This window comes from Artibeus jamaicensis, unplaced genomic scaffold (genome assembly GCF_021234435.1).
Source record: "Artibeus jamaicensis isolate MK-2021 breed Jamaican fruit bat unplaced genomic scaffold, CSHL_Jam_final scaffold_660, whole genome shotgun sequence".
In the NCBI taxonomy this organism is placed as follows: domain Eukaryota; kingdom Metazoa; phylum Chordata; class Mammalia; order Chiroptera; family Phyllostomidae; genus Artibeus; species Artibeus jamaicensis.
The window spans coordinates 9,088,294-9,111,753 of record NW_026522052.1 but is presented as its reverse complement, the minus strand read 5'-3'; positions in this window follow the sequence as shown (position 1 = coordinate 9,111,753).

Below are 23,460 nucleotides of genomic sequence, written 5' to 3'. Positions count from 1 at the left end.
AAAGGGAATTTGTTAGCCTACGTAGCAGGAAGAAAGGATGGCCTCATCCAGCAAACAGTATCCTCAGAGAAGGTCTCTACTTCCCAGCCCTCCTCCCCAGGTTGGCCGTGCCCTTTGCTTCCATTGGTTACAAGATGGCAGCCAACAGCTGCATGTCAACATACACGGCCGGCCTAAGTCCAAGGGTAAAATTGGAGCCAGGCCTGGTCGATGCGCTAACAGTGGTGGAGGTCCCCCAGGCAATGCTCACAGGAAGTTCTGAGCACTGGCAGCAGAAGGCAGAGTGGATGGCAAGCAGGTGAAGACAGAAAATAGCTACCTTGCTAGGAAATTCAAAAATTCTGAGAGGAACACAAAATTTTGAGTTTGTTGAATCAACTGCTTCATTTGCAATTTACTCAGCAACTAAGTGCCAGGTGCTCCCTAAATATTTGTTGAGTGAGTGAAACCAGCACATCTGTCCCGTGAGACGCGGTGCCTGGTTTCCCCAGTCTGAGAGAGCTGACTGTACATGTGCTGGAGGCTCCGTGTCATAAGTGTCACCCTCCTGTGTTCCACAGCAGTGTCACCCTGCACTTCAGCTGCCTATTTACATCTCCTTCTCTGCCCGCTGAGGGCAGGGGCTACGTGCTTCCTCCTGCAGTGATAAAGACATGGCAGAGTGCTAACACAAAGTTTGTTCTCAGAAATTATTTGTTTTATGTGTACATACATGCATGCATGAGTGAGTGAATAAGTACATCAATTAATTAACAATCAATTGAGAGTCAGCTCTTGAGTCCTTAGAATACTAGTTTCTCTCTCTCCTCAGTCCCTGTGCTTTATTAATATGACACCCTACAGCAACAATCCCCGAACGCGTTCACACATTAAAATCACCATGGGGTGGAGATATAGCATATTTTTTAAAAATGTAAAGCCCAGGACATACCCCAGACCAAGTAAACCATGGTACTTTGGGGTTATGCCAGGAATGGGCAATTTTAAGCTCCCCAGATGAGCCCAACACGCAGACAGACTTGGAAAGCGCTGCTCCGTGGGTTTACTCGGAAGCCCGGTGAACTCTGAAGGGTTCCTGTGATCGCCATCCTGGTGTGCACCGCCGGTTAGGGGAGTGTTGTCCCTGTGTCCTCAGGGCCAAGTGAGAAACTTCCTGAGCTTTGACAACCAGGACCAGGATGTCGAAATGTAGAGGAGGGCTGTTTATGTGGCTCTGAAATAAAAAATGAGAGTTGCCTCAATCATCCGCTTTCCCTTATTCAATCGGTGAAGAACAGTGAGCTGAAACTTACGACAGCCAACAGACTGGGTGCCTCCTCTCGGACCCACTGACTCTTCAAAGCTCAGGTGATGCTGAGAACCTGAGTGAAAGGAGTCAGGGTCTTGTGTCTCTCAAACTCCCACTTCTGCCAAGGGGAGGGGCCTAGGCCCATCCAAACCACACCGTAGAAGTCACGCTCCAGCCATCGATGAATCTGCAGAAGACATAGGTCCAACCTCACTGCCATTAGAACCTTGCTATTCAAAGTGTAGTCAGGGGGCTCGCAGCCTGGGCTTCCTCCAGGAATTTTGGGGCAATACAGACTTCCAGGCCCCACCCGAGGCCTGCTGAACCAGAATCAGCACTAACGAGATGCTCAGGTGACATGCACGCTCCTTTACATTTGAACGACACAACTTTAGACAACCCAAGTGAGGAAAAAAACATTAAGTGTTGACGTTTTTCCTGTTGTTGAGAAAAAGCGTAACAATCATGTGCTTCCGTGGCACTTGGACTACTTTGTGTCTCTACTGAAAAACGCTCAAGGCATCTCCATTCTTTGCTTGTGAAAATAGGCACTTCTCGTGTTAATGTTCTGATGCCTAAGTCTTTGCATGGGACCAGAGGAATTCCAGAACCCTCTTGCTAGGTGTGTCAACAGTAACAACTGTGTGAGGTGGGGGAACCAGCACCAGAGGCGCTGGGACCAGACCCCTGCGGCCTTCCCGTCCCTGGGCCTCCTGCCCCTTGAACAGCACACGAGGCTGAGCAGCACTTCCCGAACTTGGATGGGCACATGGGTCACCATGGCATCCTGTTCAGTGCAGATTCTGGCTCATCAGGTCTGAGGTGGGGCTTCTGATTACGCATTTCCAGCAAGCTCCCTGGTGTGCTGTGCAGGTGCTCCTGGGGTCAGTGGCTCCTGGGCTGCGGCCCTCCCTCGGCATCTCCGGGAGCTTGTTAGTGTGTCAATTCTAAGGCCCAGACACTCCAGGTCTACTGAATCAGGAGCCATTATGGTGGGGCCTAGCAATGTGGGTTTTTTGGGTTTTTTTTTTTACAAACTGTATGTACCTATTTTTAGAGAGAGGGGAAGGGAGGGAGGAAGAGAGGGAGAGAGATACTGGTGTAAGAGAGAAATATTGATCAGTTGCCTCTTGTAGGTGCCCCAAGTGGGAATGGACCCGCATCCCAGGCATGCGCCCTGACTGGAAATTGAACCGGTGACCTTTTGCTTTGCGGAATGATGCCAAACTGAGTCACACTGGCTGGGGCAGTAACTGTGTTTCAATAAGTCCCTGGAGTGATGCCAGTGCGTGTTTAAGTTTGAGAACCTCTGCTCCAGACAATTTTATATTCAACCTTGCTTTACCTCAGAAATGGATTGATCAAAAGGCGTATCAGAATGTATGGCAACTGCTTGCGTGTTTGGGGGTGACGGTGAGGAAGGTGAGATATCTGTATTTTCCCAGACAAATACTCCAGGTAATGTTCTAGGCAGCTGGGTTTGGGAACCACTGTTCTTCACTGTACCCTGGAAACACCCAGCTTAAAATCAGTCATTTCTAAATGTTCCATTTATAGCCAGCTACCCAGTGCAGACTTTGAGGAACTGAGGGGACCTCCTCTTTCCTCTGTCCTCACCCACAAGCCCCAATCCTCTCCTTTTAAACGGGTCGTGCTGGACTTCAGAAAACACCTGCCATTGGCAGAATGTCATTGAGCTGAATTTCATTACATGTTGACTGCAGGTCTGTGATGTTCTCTGTCATACCTTTCTGTTCAATTAGTTTCGTCCACCTGCATGATTAATACCTTGCCCTTAGGCATCATCTGAAGTCAGGCTCGGGATGGTTCGCTTACACTGTGTACAGCTGGGGTCCATGTTGACAAAGGCAGAGACATCGGCTCGGTAAAGATGAAAGCTTGACAATACTCAGTGTTGGTGAGGTTACTCTCATAAACCACCAGGGAAAGTCAATTAGCCTATTAGAAAGACAATTGGTAATATTTATAAAAAATTTTTTTTGAGTCACATAGTCTTTGGTCGAGCAATGTTATTTCTAGGAGTTGATCCTGAAGAAACACCCATTCAAGGAACAAAGATGTATGGATAAGAATGTTCCGGCTGGTCCCGGCTGGTGGCTTGGTTGGTTGGAGCACTGACCCATAAACAAATGGTTGTGGGTTTTATCCCTGGTCAGGGCACACACAGGAGGCAACAGATCCATGTTTCTATCTCCCATCTATGTTTCTCTCTCCCTTCCTCCATCCCTCTCTCTATAAAATCAAAAATATATCTTTGCATAAGGATTAAAAAAATAATGTTTCTTCCTGGATTTTTTGTAATGCCCCCAAACTGGAAGCTACCACAGTCATGACCATTAGGAGAACGGTTAATTAAATTGTGGTATATTTGTGCACTGGCATGTTTAACTAAGGGAGGGGCTCTGTAAGGGCTGGAGAAAGCTGAAAGCCTGGACCCAGCTGAGACTCTTGCCTCCTGGAAGCCTCCTAGAACTCAGCTTCCCCAGCCAGGCTGTCTCAGGGAAGATGCGTTCCTCATACCACAGCTCAGGGCTCCCAGAGAGAGCGCTGGCTGAACCAGGAGGATGCTGCATGGACTTTCATGCCTTAGACGTGGAAGAAATACACTGTAGCTTCTGCACTTCTCTATGGATGGGAGTAGTAGTTATAAACCTACTCAGATTCAGGAGGGGGAAGGATATAAACTCCCCTTTTGGAGGGAGAAGTGTCAAGAACTTGTGGCCACGTTTCGAAATCACCACACTGCTGTCACCTCCAGGGAGATGGGGTGAAGGAAGAAGATTTTGCCTTTCATTTTATACCCTTCTGTATTGTTTGACTTATTTCAAGGTTGTTTGCATGACTTTTGAGGTTAAAAGAAAGATAAAATAAGAAAGTAACTTGAGGAAAAAGGAGGCCAGTGGTAGAAATTTGCAAGGAGAGAAGGGGTGGAAGGAGAGGAAGAAAGGCAAGTAGACATGGGAGATGAGGACCCAGAGGAGACAGATGCAGGACTGATGAACCTGGAGGGGAAATTTTGGCTCTGGGCTTGAACTGAATGCAAGTGGGATAGCCTTCTGCCAACAGCCTGCACCATCTGCCCTTGGAAGTAGAACTCATCCTTTAAGAAACAATTCATACATCATCTCCTTTGTGTAACCTTTTCTCCCAGCTAGAGTGGGCCCTCCCTCTTCCACCTGACCATTGGTTTGTGTGAGGAGCCCTGTATACAGCCAGGGCCAGCCCTGCTCTCTCGGTTAATTCTGTGCCCCTCCAGAAACTGTCTTTGAAAGTTGACATTTGTTAATTTTCTACATTCCCCCATTGCTTCTTAGTACTATGCCTTATGGGGAGTGGTGGAGGTAGATATTCCATAAATATTCTTTATATTAAAAAGCCTCATTTAACACACACTTATACAGCATCTACTGTGATATTGGCAATGCCCTCAAATACTGGCTTATTTCCTCTCTCAGAACAACCCTCCTGGAAGCTACCATCCTGCCTCCCAGTTTACAGAAGACAAAACTGATGCATAGAGAGGTTAAGGAGCAAGGCCCCAAAACCAGTAACGGGCAGAGCTGGGAATCAATTCAAACAACTCAGCTCTAGATTCTGTCCTCTTTCCAGGGCACTTTCCGCTTTTCTTCATCCGGACATTAAAGGGCACATGCTAGCTTTCCCCATTTGAGAGTCTGGAAGGGTGTCTCATTGCATTCTGTAAAATGCAGCAGCACCCGGGCAGAATTGAAATTCCATCTATGAAATGCTGTCTGGAAGACCATGTGGTAAAACAAGCAGAGTGGCACTTGGGCTAGGCAATTAATGGTTCAGCCATTTAACCTTCTCTGTCCCTTCACTGACTCCAGCCTGGACTTAACAAGGCCTCCCAGGAAGTGTGCAAAGCTCCCAGAACTGTGATCAATGACCCAGAAGCATCTACAGCAAGAGCATTGCAGAAAGTTGGAAGAGATCACTTAACTGGAGAGAACTGGGACTCAGAAAAGCGCTGGCATGTGCGTAGGAAAGAATCTGAAGTCAGTACTGATGGTAGAATGTGAAACTGTTCTGTGGTTGAAAACTCCAAAGTAACAGGGTCACAGATTTGTTTTTCGTAATCTGATTCTTCAAAGGATTACAATGGTTATATGAAAAAAGAGCAAGAATAATCAATTTCAATATCTGTGATTACGCCCTGTGGTAAAATAGAGTGGGGGACTTGGGCAAACAACTCATTGGCAAAGTGCTGCAAAGCTGGAAGGAAGTAGGCTAGTCAGTTTCACCGAGACCCACTCAGCTTCATTTGGAAGGACCTTAAGTGAGAGACAGGAATTGGCACAAAGGTTCTGTCGAGCCCGGAGTGCTGTGCCGGAAGTTGTGGCTTTGCTTTGCCATGAGTCTCCACAGATAAATAACACAAACACAGGAGACTTGACTATTAGCCCTCTTGCTTGCTTATTGCTTTTTATCGTCTAAAGAACTCAGTGCTAATTCCTAACATTCAACATTTATGGACTTCCAGGAACTCATAAATGTCACATCAGGCTGCCTCTTGCTGAATTTTTAATCAAGGGGGAGAAATTCAGCTACAAATAGACCAAGAATCAAAGGCCCAGTATTGATTGGTCAAAGTGGCACTTATGAACCTGAGGTTGAAGTCGTTCGGATAAAAGGATGCTGGGCTTGATGGCCTCGGAGCCGTTGTTTCCCACCAGCTCCAGGTGAGTATCGGACCTCCTCTCACGACCACAGTTCTCAACCTTTTTCATGGCACACAAACTGATTACTGACACTCTGTGCCAAGCTGACAAAAAATAGGTATGACTTTGATTGATTTATTAAAAACATAATAACAGTAATTATCAGTCCTTTTTTATTCCAAAGTGACTTTTAAAAAAATCAGGTGCCTATACTTGTATAGAAGGGTTTCTAGTACCAATAATTAACCAATTAGACACAACCTTACTATGTGGCATGACCAATAAGGTATAAGACCAGTAAGGCATAAGTCTGTTATATGATCTGCGTATTTATGGTTCGAGATAGGGTATTCACACCAGAGGGCTATTGTTGTCTTGGCTGTTGTCATTTTTCTACTGACAATCTAAGGGGAAAGAGGTCAGTACCCTCACTAAACAGTCAGGTACTGTACGTCTCAAAAATTCTTGAGGCACACTCATTGGAAATTGCTGCCTTAGAGTTACTGAGTAACAGCAAATAACATGAGGCCTACTGAACACCCACAGTAATAGCTGTAAGTCGAGAAAGAAGAGCTAAAACTCTGACCCAGACCAAGTATCCTCTGAGTCGGAAATCCTATAGATGTCAGTCCTAAAGCAGATTGAACCATTCTTCCCACACAGTTCGGAGGGTCTGAAGTGGAATGGGCCGAGGCCAAGATGCTCTGGTTGTCCTGCTCCATACAGGGTCTGGCCTCTAAGTCTGAGGCCTTGAACCGTCCCGAAAGAGATACAGAACAGTGCTTGTTATGTCAGGGATCACTCAGCCCAGTGAATGATGTCTCTCACTAATGCCAAGCCATGAATCATTGGTCTGTGGCGCTGTAAAATTAACATGCACCGCTATAAATAACTCATCCATAATGGGCTGTCATTGAAGGCTTTTTGGAAAGGCTTGACTCAGGAGTAAGGGTTTTAATGACTATAATTGAAATTAGATGAAAAGCATCAGCATTGGGCTTTCTTCTGACCCATGCGAGAACAAGTGTCATCATATGTCCAAATAATTAGGCTGTGTCAAACCTGAGGGACACGGTGCCACAGTGCCTCTCCTCCGGCACCTCTGCCTGCGGTCTCCTGAGATGCCACCTGGTGAGTGACAGAGCACGGCAGAGCTCCTCCATGCTGGTCCTTCACAAAGGGCCTTAATGGAGCAGCAGTGCTGGAAAGGCAGCCCCTGCCCCAGCTCCCAGACCAGAGCCGTTACTGCAGGAAAAGTCATTATCGTTAATAACAATGAGTTTTCTTTGCACAGCGGAATATGGTTTACAAACGTCTTTCACGTCCATTATCTCAATTGATCTTCACAAGGGCCCCGGGAGGTTGTTCTGACGTCATGGTTATTATCCTCAGATGCCTGGGGAGGTGGAGGCTCAGAGAACCAATGACTTCCCCAAGGTCACTCAGCTCAGGAGTGATGAAGCAGGGAAACAGACACCTCTGATCCTACCCCTGGTCTGCAGGCTGGTACCCGCTGTCTTCCTCCTCCTGTGAAACCTTCCACCTGGTAGTCCTGAGAGGCCCTGCGTCTCCCTCTCCAACAGAAAAAGACAGACAGCTGAGCCCAGAGGACATGCGGTATGCTTTTCACGAGCTGCCTCAAATTCTCACCTGCTTTTTGTAGCACATTTTGAGTCATGAGTGGAAGTTCCAATCCCGCTAGTGAAGAGGTTTTGAAACAGGCCAGGTGGTACTTCAAGGCTGTCTTTTCTTTTAGCTTCTGGTTTCATAGAGAACGTGAAGGGTTGCCTTTCAAGGTGAGGTTGAGTATTAGGGAGGGTCAGCCTTTTACGTGGAAAAGCCCTGGATTAGAGTTCAAGACCCTCAGGGACACTCACTCTCCAAAGCCCAGCCATCCCTCAAATCAGATTCTGCTCTATGTGGAGATTTCTCCCACGTGTGTTCCCCCTGCAGGAGTCCTAAGAAGGAGAAGCTCTGAGATCCTTGCCAGCTCCTTCAGTCCCGTGGTGGCTGCTGCTGGCCTTGTTCTCAGGAGGCAGAAAACCTTAAAAGCAGGAGAGACCGTACGCTTCAGCCATTATCTTCTGAGCCTCCCCAGACAATTTGTGGAGGAGCTGAGCCCACGTGTCTCTCCAGCCCTAACATGTCCCCACCGAGCCTGCACCACGCGGGTGGAGGTTTGCGAATGAACACGAAGCATACCTTTGTCCCTACAGCATGTCACCGTGCTCCGCCTGGAGACGGCTCCTAATCCCCCTGCGCAAAAATAACAAGTCCCACCTAGGATTGCGTACACGGTCTAATTACACGTAACAAAACATCTCGTCTCCGGAGGGAAGGAGTGTTTGGTAGTAAATTAAGAGATGCAAAAACCACTGTGAGCCATGCTGATTAATCCAGGTCTCTAGCAATGGGGAGGGATCCTTGAGAAATGGGTTTGCGGTTTGATGATTATAAGCCCTCCACAGGGGCTTTTCACTGGAACCAGCTTCTGTGCTGAGGGGAGGGAGGGGGACTGGGGTAGAAACTGCAGAGCTGATTCATTTAGTGTGGTGTTAAAGGAATAGAAATTGCTCCAAAAAAAGAAGGAAGCTTATTAAATGGGTAAAACACCAGGAAGCCCACCTGCATGGGCTCAACACCTCTCATTGCAGTTTTAGGTGGGACAGCGTCCATGTAGGTAGAAAGCGTTACCCAGCCCCTTTAAGAACCATGGGTTCATTGGACTTGACTTCCCCTTTCAACCCCAAGCTCAGAGAGCCTCTCTGGGCTCCAGTCTATGGGGACCTTATGGACTAAGTGGAAGACAGAACAAACACATTAGAAAACAGAGAAAAACATGCTTACGACTGATTACAACTATGAAGATAGACTCTGTGTGGATATAGGAGAAGGGGTTGGGGGAGGTGCGCATGCGCCTGCACATACCTGAAGCTTTAGGGTTAACACAAAGTGCCTAAGCCTTCAAGTAAAATCTGTTTTTGAATATTTGGCTTAGTCACTTCCTGGAAGCTACCTGACCTCTCTGGGCCTTAGTTTTCTAATCTGCAATGTGGGATCATTCCTGCCCCTCCTATGTAGGGTTTATGGTGGGGATACTATAGGAAAACAGACTGAAAATGCCCTGCAAACTATAAAGCACCATACAAGTAGCATTGTCCCTTGTGGCAGCATAGAGAGGCCAGCACAGAGCAGGTGTCTGTCAAACACGCTTGTTGTCACATGGGTGGACGGATGGGGGGAGAATGGAATTACTGGAAACATTTGAAAAACTCAAGGAAAATTTGCATAAATCGTGGATTTTTAATAGCATTTTAAATGGGAGGGTTGTGGAGGTTTGCTGAGAAGATCAGAGGAATATTCCTGACTGTCAGGAGGCAGAAATCCGAGAAGGAGCGGCCTGTTTCCTTGACTAGAATCTGAGTGGAGTAGGAGCTGAAAGAACTGGAGGAAAGGAGGAGAAGTAAACAGAAGGCTGGGGGCCGAGGTTAGGTGCTGGGGTGCAGCTGGTCCTGAGCGCAGCTGGCTGCATGAGCGTTTATGCAAGAGTGAAGGTTCGGGGAGGTCTGCAGCCTGCTCTCGGGGAATGTGCAGGTTTGCAGCTGAAGATCAAAAAGTAGATAAAATGGGCGTGTCTGGCTGAGGTACAGAGTTCTAGTGCCTGTGAAATCTTTTGTGGTGGTTGCAGGTAGTGAAAGGGGAGAGGGTGGGAATAGGTAGGACTGACCATGAACTAGAACCCTGCCATGTACTGATCAAGTGCTCATTAAACAGACCCATTCCAACCAACATTCCAGTCTATCAAGGAATGGAGCAGTTCCAGGGCCTTAGTTGAGAAGCAGTAAATCCCTAGGGAACTCCCTGCAAAAACCAGCCTGTGAACCTTCCAGGGAAGCAGGGCCCCTCCCCCACTCCCTGTGAGCATGTGCACTTCTCCAGAGTTGTAATCCCTAAAGAGGAGAAAAATACATTTCCACTACAAGAGAGGGAACTTCTGTGAGAACAGAGCTGTGTTTAGAATGTTTTAATGTACAGTAATCGACACGCTGCTTCAGCACTCAAAAGCCCGCTCTCTGGAATAGAATAACAATGCTTTCTCCTCTATATTTTCCTTGCAGGCTGCCACGGACTGCTGTTGTGAAGCAAATCCTCCTGTTGCAATCCTTTATTTTTTACCTCTCCCCCCTTTGTAAGTCACTTTCTCTCTCTAAAAGATTGAAGTGTGGTAAAAGCTGCTAAGTGAGTAAGAAACGGACCCTTCTGAGTCAACAGATCCGCCCCCCATGTATCTTTGAATCATAACTGCTAACATTTCTTGACATAATCCAGTTTTTCTTTTGACTTTTCTCTCTCTTGGTGGCAGGGCTATAAAAAAACTCAAGTGCTTGAGGATGGGAGGTTTGGCCGTACATGAACTACACATCTTGGGAGCCACCTGTCAAGTAGACACAAATGTGGCCAGTGTTCATTTCTTGGCACAACCTAGTTGTCATTCGGCTCTGAGTGCCAGTTGTCCTCAGGGGTATCGGTGGGCCTCCAAGAGTTTCGTCCACAGGTTTTGACTACCCTCTCCCCACACATACCCATGTGGGGACAGGGTAGGTTCAAATCCAGACCCTTTCCTTGCTAGCTGAGATCTTTAGACAAATCACTCACCCTTGGTGAATCCCAGTGCCTCATCTGTAAAGTGGGGTGAGAATATAAGCCCAGAGGGATATCGGAAGAGAAAGAGTGGTAACCTTTGCGACAGGTGAGAGCCGACTTTGCCCCCCTTCATGGGAAACATTACCCTCTTTCACGTCCTCCCTGTCTGCACGGACCTGTGTCACGTGGACCATACAGGAGGAGCTAGCAGCAGTGCCTCTGGAGAGGCTGGAATATGATATAAGAGGTTGATTTTAGTTTTCACTGTACAAACTTCTGTACTATTTGAAACTTTGGTTATCGGCATGTATTTCTGGAAAATATTATACAGGATACGTGGATTTAGGAACTCTGAGTTCCCAACCCTTACTCCTTTGTTGTCAACAGGTCCCACCTTCCTTTCAGGTTTAGCAGCATCACACTAAACACACCCAGGGAGAGAATTCTGCACACACTGGTTTTGGTCTGACCATAGGATTTGTGTAGGGCAGATGGCCTCCAAATTCCAGAAGCTCTGGGAAATAAATGGACTTCTTAATGAGGGATTGGACAACTGCAGAGGCATTTGGGAAAATACAAAAATGGATCCATATCTCACACCATGTTCCAAAATAAGCTGAAGTGGATTAGAGATTTAAATTTGAAAAAAAAAACAAGAAAAATGAAACCATGCAAGTGCTAGAAGAAAACATGTGTGAATTGTTTTCATAATGTGGGTATGAAGAGCTTTTCTAGTCATGATTCTAAAATCCAGATTTAATGAAAGAAAAGATGGATAAATCTGACTATACTTTTTAAAAAGCACAAAACTGCATGGCCAAAGAATCACAAAGCCAAAAAACAAGCAGCAGACTTGAAGGAAGTGTCTGCCATGTACATTACGGATAAAGGGCTAATGTCTTCTGGATATGTGAGGGACACTTGAAAATTAAGAAGTGAAAGTCCAAAAGCCTGAAAAAAACATGAGCAAAAGAAAGACACTTCACAGAAAAATATGCACAAATGATCTTCCAACATAAAAAAAAAATTGTTCACACATACTCTCAATAAGAGGAATGCAAAATAAAATGACCCTTTGATTCCACTTTTTACCTACCAGTTAGGCAGAAATCAGAAGGTTGACAATCCATACATGCTTTTTCTGAGGCCTTGGAAAAACACGCCTTCCTATTGCTCGTGAGAACAACACGGTCAGGCTCCGTGGAGAACATTGCATGTGGAGGGAAACTATGGGATTTACCTGTGAGCTAGCTGTTGTTCTTGTTGGGATTTAGCTGAGGTACATTTTGACAAATACGAACCACTTGGAATAAGTTTATGTGTTGTGATTGGAATCCACTTCAAGGCCACTCTGTAGTAGACATGTGGAATCCTCGATGGTACATCCACATAAGAAGGTCCACACCATGTGAACAAGAGTGAAGACACTCTCCACAAACTGATAGGAAATGATTTCCAGGACATTTTGTTAAGAGCAAAACGTAGGGTGTGAAAGAGTACATGTAGTGTGTAACATGTAGTGTGTTACCTTTTATATGAGAAACAAACAAGGAAACATGTACTTGTTGCCTTATTTTTGCAAAGAAAATGCAGAAAGCATGCATCAGAAACCGATGAAAATGGTTGCCTATTATTATGTGGGAATGGGGTGGGGCTGGGGTGTTGGGCATGAGAGCGAGACTTTTCTGAGTATACCTTGTCTGATAGCTTCGACTTATAGATCATCAAAATCTTTCATACACTTTAAAACTAAATCAGCGAGGATGAATATAAAGCAAATCTTAAAGCAGTACAAAATGAAACAAAGGAAACTAACCACGTATCAAATTGGTAACATAACAGTACAGGAAAAAAACTCATTCAAAAATTCAGAGCTCAGAGCTCCAGCTGTGTATCCTGAGTGGGTTATAAAAAGAACTGTAAAGACACCTTGAATTTACTTTGTTGTGGGTAGTGGTATTGGTTTAGTAAGTCTGATAGTTTTGAATATATTGCAGGACCAAGCACAGGACTTAAATATATTGATGATGGCAGGAACCAGGGTCTGGAAATACAGGATGGGAAGAGAGGAGAAAGAGTCCTTCGCTGATGGATTTGAATTAGAGGACTCAGTCTGAACTCAGTTGTGTCCTGTAAATGCCCTGAAGCAAGAACCCCCAGCAGAAGTTGGTGCATGTTACTTCCTTCAGAAAAGTAACTCTGAACACCATTCCCCACAAGCCGAGCAAGCAGGGACCCCTGCAGCAGTGCCTACTTACAGGGCTGAGTCTGGGACGTCTTATAGCAGAAAGCCTGCCAGTGACTTACCAACAAAACGTGTGAGCTGGCTTGTCTGGGATCCCACCAGTGAAACTTGAGGCAATTCGAGCATCAAAAAGAATAATGATGTTACTAGAGTATAACACAATGAAAGATAATGAGTCCAGAGTGATGCTCCGAAGTTAAAACAAGAATTAGAAATTTAAAAAAGCAGTGAAATAAAGTAAAGTCGGTAGTCTAACTAATCATATTATGTCAATGTCGATTTCCTGGTTTTGGCAATGTACAGTGTAGGATGTTATCATCAGGGGAAGCTAGGTTTTGGGTACATTGAACCTCTCTGTAACATTTTTGCAATTTCTTTTGGGTCTTTATTTCCAGTTAAAAATTTAACGAATAAGCATGTGTGTGTGTTTGGGGGGGGTAATGGGGTAGTGTTTTTTTTTTAACTTAAAAAAAATCCTTACCAAAGCTACATTTATTGATTTTAGAGGGGGCTCAGGGGAGAGAGAGGGAGATAGAGATCAATGTGAGAGGAAAACATCAGTTGGTTGCTTCCTGTGCGTGCCATGAGCGGGATGAAACCCACAACCTAAGTATGTGCTCTCACTGGGAATCACATCCGCATCCTTCTGGCTTATGGGGTGATGTTCCCACCAGCTGAGCGACCCAGTCAGGGGGTGGGGTGGTGCTCCCCACAGGAGAATACTCTTCTCTATTTCCTGGAGAAATGATTGAAGTGGACTTTTCAGTAACCACTTGCAACTGCCACGGCAATATTTCACTCAGACAAAGATCATCGGTGGATAATAAAATATTGGATTGAAGCCATTAGAGAATGAGATATTCACATAGTTTCACCCCACAGGTTACTTACTATCCACAGAGGGTAGAGGAGCTTTTATGGTGGATAAATCTGGAAGACATCACCTTAATCAACTGACAGAAAAAAGTGTCATGCCTGATTGCCTCGTTAGTTCCTGCTCCTGAGTCTTTGATGCTATGTGTGATCATTATCAATATTGATAAATGACATTATGAATTTGCTGATGAGCTGGAAAGAGAAGTGTGGGAGATCACCTATGTAGTACTTATCTCAAAATTAGTAGTCCTAATTTCAGCAGTGAAGAAATGCATCTCCAAAACTGTTGGTAACTGCCCAGCCTGGTTTCAGGAGCTGTAGCCTCCCCATGGCTAAAGCTGAGTGAGCGACCTTCGGACCATAAGCCACTAAGGAGACAAAGCTTATCTCCCTGGCAGGAGCACTGTTTCTGCTCCTTTTATCATAACTGGCCCCCAGTGCTTGATCAGTAGCCAATGTCGGGTAAGAATCCCCAAGGGGGGATTGACCTAAGGCAGGCATGATCATGTGGAGGCCGCAGGGAAGGACTTGGGGGGCTATGGAGAAAGGTGGTGATGGACCCTCGCCCCTTGGGTTTGATGAAGCCTGACTCCCCTGAGTCCTCAAGAAGTCTCTAAAAATTCCTCGGCTATCTGCCTCCTCTGCCTGACTTAAGCCTGGAACAATGACAGAGGGTGGTGTAGCCCTGTGCTGGAAAGGGCGGGCTCCCCAGTGAACAGGCCTGAGAAAGGATATGTAAAATCCTGTGAAACCTGCTTTGCTAAGCATGCTCTTAGTTAAATGAGAAAGGCCCAAGCAGGAAGTGAGTTTGTTTCCCAAAATGTCGTAGCCTCTTAGCTGATAGGCCCTGACTCAGAAGAAGCCCTAATAGTTCTTTGTATGCTATCTATCGTTTGATCCTTACTGCCTGACAATGATGAATAAGCTGTACCTGTATTCCTGCTCAAATTAAACCCAGTAAAAGCCTGTCTAGGCAAAGGTCAGCGCGCTCTCCCCTTGAGAGAGTGGCCAGGCCTCTCTGAGGTGCTCCCCCCTTGAGGGAGTAGCCATGCCGTCCCTTTTCCTCCACAGGACTCAGTAGTCCGTGTGGATTTGTCTCATATCTCATCCATGACACTGAGGGCACTGCGGGCCAATATATGCGTCACAAAATTAGATTATATGTTGTTCTATAAAACATTAATCTGGACTTCAGAACTATCAGTATAAAAGACCCAGCTCCCCCCAAAGTAGGAGACTGTCTTAGATTAAAGAGAATAACCAGATTGAAGAGAATGATAATTTCATGTAGTAGAGGATTCTTGGTTGGACCCTGATCAGAAAAAATGGTATAAAGGCCACTATGAAGACAATTGGGAAAATTTATATATGGGCAGTGTATTAGATGATAGTACGGTATCAATATCTTGGGAGAGAAAAAACGCACTGTGCTTATGTAGGATAATTCCTGGTTCTTAGGAGATACATGTTGAAGTACTTCAGGGGTCAAATTTCAAAATATCTGTAACTAATTTTCAAAAGATTTAGCAAACATATAAAAAATGCGATCTCAAGTGAATAGAGAAAAATGTTAGCAATGGATGAACCAAGTGTAAAGAGCAGTACATATGTATTTTTATTGTATTATAATTTCAAGCTTCTTTAGGTTTGAAAAATTTTAAATAAAATCTTGAGGAGAATACCAGTAGCTGACATTGGTCCATGCATAAATTCTTTCTCTTGTACCCAAATTAGAATTTCTTTTCTTTCAGCTCACCCCTTCCCCCAAATCTTAACATGATGCAGGAAGTGTTGCTTGGGGCCTAAGGGCCCAGTGGGGCCCAGGCTTCCAGAGAGTCTTCAGAGATGGGTCCCACCACTGCCACCTCTGGGCTCCGTTGTCCCACCAGCAGGGGCCCCTCATAAAAACTGGTTGGCTCCTCACTGAGCCTAAGAGAGGGGACATAACACAAGGGACTTCCTTTTACAACTGGGACCCAACTGGAGTTGCTCGTTCCCAGGAAGAGGGCCCACACTATTCACTTTTGAATGGATCCATTAGTTACTGCGGAATATTCAAATGAATCTCAATCAATCTAACCACTAATAAGCCAACCAATCAGTACATCTGTGCACTCAGTAAATGAGCACTGAGTGGTTTGGCACTACAAGGGTAAAGAGGGCACAGTTCGCGCCCCCACAGAGGTTGAGTGTTCAGGGAACGTAGACTACAAAGCAGCACTGCCCAACAGCTGGTAAATGCATTGCAGCAATCTTCACTTCGTAGGACTGAGGTGGTGCCCACAACTGGGCCAGCGGGGAGGTGTGACAAAGAACTTGCTGGAGAGGGTGAAACCTTTCCTTCAGCTCTAAAACCAATTCTTTATGTCCCCAAGAGAGAAAAATCAATCAGGAACTCAGAGCCACACTAGGGGGATGGTAGAGAGGGGTTCTAAAAGGTTCATTTGACCCCTCAGCTTTTCTCCAGCCCTTTTCTAGGGTTAGGGTGACCCACTCACCCGTATTCGCCTGGGACTTTCCCAGTTCTAGCACTGAAGTCTCAATCCCGAGAAACCATGGCCTCCAGGTGAACAGGGACAATGGGCTGCCCACGACCCTCCCACCCTCAGCACGGAGTCTTCAGCTGTGACGGTTCCCAAGTCGAGAAAAAATCAGATAATAGGCTAGCTCTGAAAATTCCGAAGTGGACATGGAAGAGGAAAGAGAGAAAGAGCCCCCTTAGTTCTCCCCTTTCCATGAAGACCGGATACCATGCCAAGCCTGGCCGCAGAGGGGTTGCTGTTTCCCAGCCCTGTCTCCCCACTTCTACTCTTCATTCCTGCCCCTCGGAAGGTTCCGTCTCTCCATCAACATGCATGAACGCTGCTCATTGTCCAGCCCTCGCTAAACTTACATTTTCTCTTTAAGACCTTTCCCGACCGTTCTAGCAAAAAGTGATCTTTTGCTCCTGAGAAATGTAACAGCACTTATTATCTGTGTGCTCAGAGAGCTTCAGAGAAATTGTAGGGAAGTTCAGAGACACGCTCGGTCATGTGTGATGAACCCACTCATTCACTCACTTGTTGGTGACTGGGCACCATGCATGGTGCTAGGCACTGCAGCTTCCAAATGAATCCCGTCCCCAAGGAGCCATGGTCAGCCAGGTGAGGTGGCCAGATACACTAAGCAACAATATCACGGGTAAAACGTGCTGTGATGGAGGCTAAGCATCAGCAAGCAGTGCCATTGGAGCTTCTACCGAGTGGCAGACACTGTGTTAGATGCTAAAGGGTCACTGAGCCCTGTAGATTATAATCAGTGCAGGGTCCAAAGCAGATCCCAAAGCAGGCCACTCTCACACCATGTGGTAAGTACTACAAAAAAAATGTAAACTCAGGGCCTCTGAGACACAGATGAGCAATGCCGAGTTGAAGCTGTGGGTCCGGTCTTGGAGAGTGTAGCACCTACCTAAACTGACCAGTTAGAGGTTTGGGGAAAAGACAGAGAGGGCAGCAGGGAAGGGGGCTGCTGGCTGATTGGAGACACGTTTAGCAGAGCGAACCAGGAGAGCTTTGCGGTGGGCCATAGTTGCAGAGGGAAGACTCTCAGACCATGCATCTTCCGGAAGGTCTTGTGCAGGATGCGGCGGAAGCTAGCATAGAACAAACATCTGCAGACTGGTTTAGGGGAGACGGCAGGCCAAATCCAAAGGACTTCTGGCCAGATTAGCTGGGGGAGTCCTGTAACCAGGGTTTCCCAAAATATGTTTCTTTGACAAGATGAAAGGTTAGACAAACGACGTCTCCCCAAACGGGGAACTGCTACTTAAATGTTATGTCTTTGTGCCCTTTGTCTTCATTTTCTGCAAGTTCGCTCCTCATTCTTTTCAGGTTTAAGAAGTCAAATCAAATTAAAATGTGTAAGTTTCCCCCTTTCCCATTCCCTCTACCCTAACACATGCTCTCTTACACACGTGTGAGGGACACACACATGCAAACACAGCTTTATCACATGTTTGTTTTGTCACCCGTGCTTTCTACAGTCAGATTATAAACTTCTGCGGTGGGGGTGGTGTGGGCCCCCCACAGTTTTGATAAATATGTCTTGATGGTGACCCCCAGGGTCACAGCTCAGCTGCCTGCTTTTGGAGAGGAGACACAGCTGGACTCCGATGAGCAGCTCCAACCTCGAACTCCTGGCCCCCTCCTTGAATTGCTGGGTAGGAAGATGGAGCACAGGCAAGAATCTCCCTTCTGCTGTGGCATCTGTGCCAGTGACTTCCCAGGCTCTTCTCAATCTGTTCTCTCCTGTGACTTCCTTCCTCCTGCACACGCCGGCTGGGCCAGGCTGAAGGTCAGCAACCCTGGAGGCTGGGCTTTCTGAAGACGCCCGGAAAATGGCAGCCCCAGTCCCCTCGAGGCCTGGCCAGGTGGAGATGGAAGACTGGCTCCGGGGCTCCAGTTGAATTTGGGTCAGGGCAGGGCAGCTGCTCTTGTTGGGTTCTCTTGCTTTCTACTTTGCAAAGTATAGAAGTCTTAGGTTATGCTGTAATATTTGTATCTCAGGACACTGGCTAAAATTCAAGTGCCCCTAGAGGATCTGGGGACTTTGAGGAAGAGCATAGTGCTGACCGAGGAATCCGAGGGTGGCCCAACTCTCCTGTTGTACAGGCCCTGACTCACCAGATGGCTTCCTGCCACTTCTAGCAGTGAGCACCGCCCCAGCCACACTGGGAGTGGTATCCATTGAACACTTCCAGCGAGCAGGCTGTGCACCAACATGCGCATCTCAATGGCCCAATCCTGCAGGACAGGCAGTGTTACCCCTGCTTTTCAGAGGAGGAAATCAGGGCCCAGGGAGGCACAGGTGCCTTAGTTGAGGCCTCTGGGCCAATGAGCAGCAGAATCAGGTTCTAACTGCAGTTTTGCCCGTCTCCAAAGCCTGTGCCCTCCTTCATCCCTCCATCTGTAGAAGGCGGAGTCAGCATGGGCCAGGTAGGGCAGTGATGAATGTCATACTTACCTGACCGACCCGATTAGATTGTCAGTTGATTAAGGATAGAGACCACATCTTATACTTCTCTTGGGACATAGTGACATGACCTGGGAAATGGGAAAAATCTCGCTGGGTCTCAAATGAGTCTATTAAAACGGAGTTCCATGTGAGCCTTTGGAATGTGGGGGAGAAAGGGGGACAGGTCCTGGGCACCAAGACGTGCCCTGCAGCTTCCCTCCCGCCCCCGCCAAAGCTACCCTCTGTCTCCCGGATGCCTATTAGGCTCAGTCAGTTCTGCAGAATCCTTCCGGAGCTCAGTGCCAGATAAACAATCTCTCAAATTTCTTACATGTTGTGAAGCATTGCAGATGCCTCTGTGTAATCAAATATGCCATTCCACATCTCATTTGTAATTTCACAATTTAGCTCTCTGCACCATTTAAGCACATATAGAGCCTCTAGAGAAATCCTTATTTTTTTTCCTAAAGCTTTCACATGTGAGCTTTGTGCTGATTTGGGTCTTTGCTCTGTCTAATAAGATTCTCCCAAAGTTTTCTCACTGCAAAAGGCTTTATGAAATTTAAGAAAGCGTGGAAATAAGTCCTGGCCTAATATAAGTCAAGGTAGGCCAAGGAAGTGCCAGGAAGGAGTCCCGGATGAGGAGCTGGATGTTCTTTTGCTCATCTGTTTCTTTCGTGTTTGGTTTGATGGGGCCCCTGGAGAATGCCACGTCTGCTGTGCAGCATGCACTGCCTGACAATTTACAAAGCACATCTCATGTATTACAGCATTTGGTTTGAGCTTGCCAGACGCCCAGTAAGTGAGGCAGGGTAATTATTATTATCTCCATTTTATAGATGAGGAAACAGAGGCTTGAAGAGCTTAGATGACTTGCCCAAATCCATGCAACAAATTTTAATTCTTAATCAATGGCAAGGTGAGGCATCACATACAGAACTTTTGATTAGAAAGTCAGAGTGTCTGCTTGCTAATCCAGTCTGCCTCCCTAGAGGCTATTCTTGGCACCTGCTGAGCTGAGGTGCTGCAGACAACATTGTGACTCCTTCACTCCACCCTGGTTCAGTTCTTGAATCCACTCACCATGCTCCATCCCCGCCGTGCACTTCCAGCCCTGCCCACTGCCATTTCTGGTCACTGCCACAGAGCCCCAAGTTGTTTTTCTCTACTTGTAGCTTTGATTCACGCAGGTCCAATATCCACACTGCAGCATAGGTAACTTCCTTCTGTGAAAACTTTATCACTGTGCCCCTCTGCTGAAAACATTTTTATGGCTTCCAGGGTCTTCAGAAAACCTCCCATTTCTCTAACTTGACCTTGAAGGCTCTGCATGAATGGGAGCTATTTACATCTTACTCCCGGAATCTGAGTCCTCTCACCAGCCTTTCTTGTACTGGGGCTTTGTCACCTTCATTTTGTGACTCATTGCCACCTTCCCTCACCTTTAGCTTCCTCTCTTTATAATGTTTAATAATTTTGAAGTGGTTTGTAACCAGCTGCAAAATAAACAACAACAAACACAAACACAAACAAAAAACCCTTGTTTATAGTCAGTTACTATTATTGATGGGGGTAACCTTTATTTTGGTAGCATGATTCAGAGTTTATAAAATGCCGGCATTACTTCCAATAATTAACATAATAATGGAAGTGGGTAGGAACCTAATTTATAAATTAAACCACTGAGGCTTGGAGGTGTTCAGGAACTTGTCCAACGCATGTCACCGGCGAGTGGCAGACTCAGCACTTGGAATCCAAGTCGTGAGATTCTAGTTTACATAAAATTCTGCAACCTGTTCGCATCATTTATCAGCTCCTGGCTCTTATAAAGCACTTTGGAATATGCAGTAGAAAGAGGCCGGGCAGAAAGCTGAGTTGCATTTCACAGACTCAGAGGGTTCTTGCAGGAGAAGCGTTCCCAGGCAGAAGGAGAAGAGGTGAAGAAAAAGGGAGAAACAGACGTTGCTGGAACAGCCAGCGCCTGGGCTCATTAACCTCTTCCAAACAGTCTCTCTCTCTCTCCCTATCTCCCCGTTGACCAGAAATAAGTCAGAGGGGAGTTTGCATGGTAAACTCTCACCTGGGGGGATACAGTCTCTGGAGAGATGACATGTCAGGAGCAGGCAGTTTGCTTTGATGCTGAGTCATGGCCACAGTTCTGCTTTCTTGGAATAATTGGAAATTACTCTCCTGGGGAAAAATTATCAGTGTCCCCAGTAGTGTTGCCTAACTGACATAAACTCCCAGGACAATACAGCTCTGGTTAAAGCTCTCAACTTACTGAGAGCCTTTCCTAACTGCATCACTCACATGTCACTGTCCCACGCCACCCAGTCTGCCGCAGACAGTGAGACTCTGCCAGAGAGTCAGAGATGACTGGGACCACCAAGGTGGTTAACAATAAGCCAGTTCAAAGAGGAGGAAAGTACCCAAGCCAAGGGAAAATGCTGTGTGAAGACACTAAAATTGGTAGTTAAAAACACAGTAGATTCTCAGTGATTTGCAGGGTATAGAATGAATAATTGATTGAGCTGCAGGAGGGAGGGGCAGTTTCCAGGTGTCTGGCTAGAGCAGGTGAGAGGTAATGGTGTCATTTCATGGGGTAAGGATTAGAAAGCGAGTTCTTTCCTTATTTCTCTTCTTTATCCTCTCAGATCTGATGATCAGTACAGGTAAGAGCACCTGGAGTGGGCGGTGCCTGTGGATATTTGAGTCTGGAATTTTTGAAGACTGGCTTGAACTGGAGGCACAGATTTGGGACACCTCAGCCCACAGAGGTGAAATCGTGGGGTGGAGGAGATCACCTGGGAGAGAGTCTGGAGTGGGAAGGTTCTCACCTGAGGTGGCCAGAGGGCATGTTCCTCACTCCAGAGTCTGAGACAAGAGAAACTGAAGTTACCTACTTGTCTTTGGGAAGGCGATAGTATGCGTGACATCTACAGAGGGAAGCAAGGAGAGAATGAAGAATAACTAGAGAAATCTAGGAGAAAAAGAGGGGATTCAAGTTCCAGGAGAGGAGAGAGAAGTTTAGGTGAGGGGCGAAGAGCTGGGTGGATTAAGTGGCTCAGGTTATTGCTGAGAATCCTTTAGATTCAAGAGGCCCTTCCACACGGTGTCTGGTTTATGCTCAGGGGGTGGTCATGGGCACTTTGAAAAGAAGTCCTGGGCTGGACACTATTATTCCTTAGGTTGTCAGGTCCTCACTGTGAGGCTAGTTTAAAGGGAAAGTGCCTCAAGTTTGTGCACTGGCGAACGCCTGCAGCCCAGCCTTAGTTTCCCCAAGAAACTAAGTCATTTGTTGATATCAAAGAGCAAAGAAAGCATAAGGTTCTCTAAGCCCACCTCTGCTTAGAAGGCCACTTGCAAAGAGAACGCTCCACAGGTACACCACACAATGAAGAGCCACCTGCTCCCAGACTGAGTGAAGTCAGTGATGCATCTTGGAAACATGGACGCCATTGGATATACACCTTGGTTCTGCACGGGTGTTTCATTCGCCAGAGTGCTGTGACTTCAAATGTTCCCCTGTGTCTTAGATTTGTGACCTTTGAGGTGCAAGGATCAACAATTCTAAAAGTCACAGAGTCTTCCATCCAGGTTTTCCTTGCACGCTTGATCTTGCACTAACAAAAAATACCTTCAAATCTCAGCTGCTTCCCCGAGTCCAAGGACGTGTGCTAAAGATGCCAGGGTGAAGGCATGGCCCGGGAACCAGCAGCATTGGCACTGGCTGGGAGCTCGTTAGAATTCAGAATCCTAGCCCTCCCCCAGACCTAGTGAATTGGGCTCTACATTTTAACAAGAGGCCCAAGCATGTGTGTGCACATTAACAGTTAGGAAGCATTGCCCTAGATTACCTAGACTGGGTGAACAAGATAATTCCTATATAAGAGGGAGAGAGGGGAAGCAGACTTAATTAAACAGAAGCAGGGAAACAAAAAGAGGCAGTCTGACCTACTGGGAAATCGTGAAATTATACCAAACTATGGGAAGTCTATTCCTGAAACCCCAGCACGTTGGTGCGCGGTGCAGGGTTCCAGGAGCCAGCCCGGATGCTTTGCCCATTGATTCCACTTCGGAGTTGGATGGGCGCTCCCTGCGTCTGTCCCAGGAAGTAGGTGGGAGGGCAGGCTGGCTGTCATTTCTTCAGCACACCTCTTTGCAGTTGTTACTTGAGCATGAAGGTGGGCAGAAGAGAGCAAACTGATCGACCACAGTAAGTTCTATTAGAAAATTGCAAAAGCCAGGACAGTTTTTTTTCTTCCACGTGGCACTGCAAAGGAGGTGATTATTGGCCCTTTATTATCCCCATTTTGCTAAAGCTGTTTTCTTCCCCCAACATCTGTGTTTAAAGTTAATTTTGTATTATTTTCTCCCCACAGGCCTGTGCTGGGTACCATGGGGAACAGCATTTAGCAACACCAAGCAGGAAAGGCAGTGAGGGAAGCGTTAACTCCACACGTGGCTTGGAAATCAGCTGTGTCTGATGGCAGGAGTGTTTTTATGGTGTTAACTGTGAAGGGGAAAGCAGCCGGCACCCGGGGGCGCCGGTGTGGCTCGCTCCCAGGATCCCTGGCACACTGAGCTGCCACGGGCACCTCCTGGCTGCTCCCCGCAGTGGGAAATTCTGCTGAGAGGAGGACTAAGTGGGAGAGGGAAGAGGCTTTACTTTAGTAGGACAGGCTCTTGGGAAACAAGGTGGGAGTGAGCAGGCA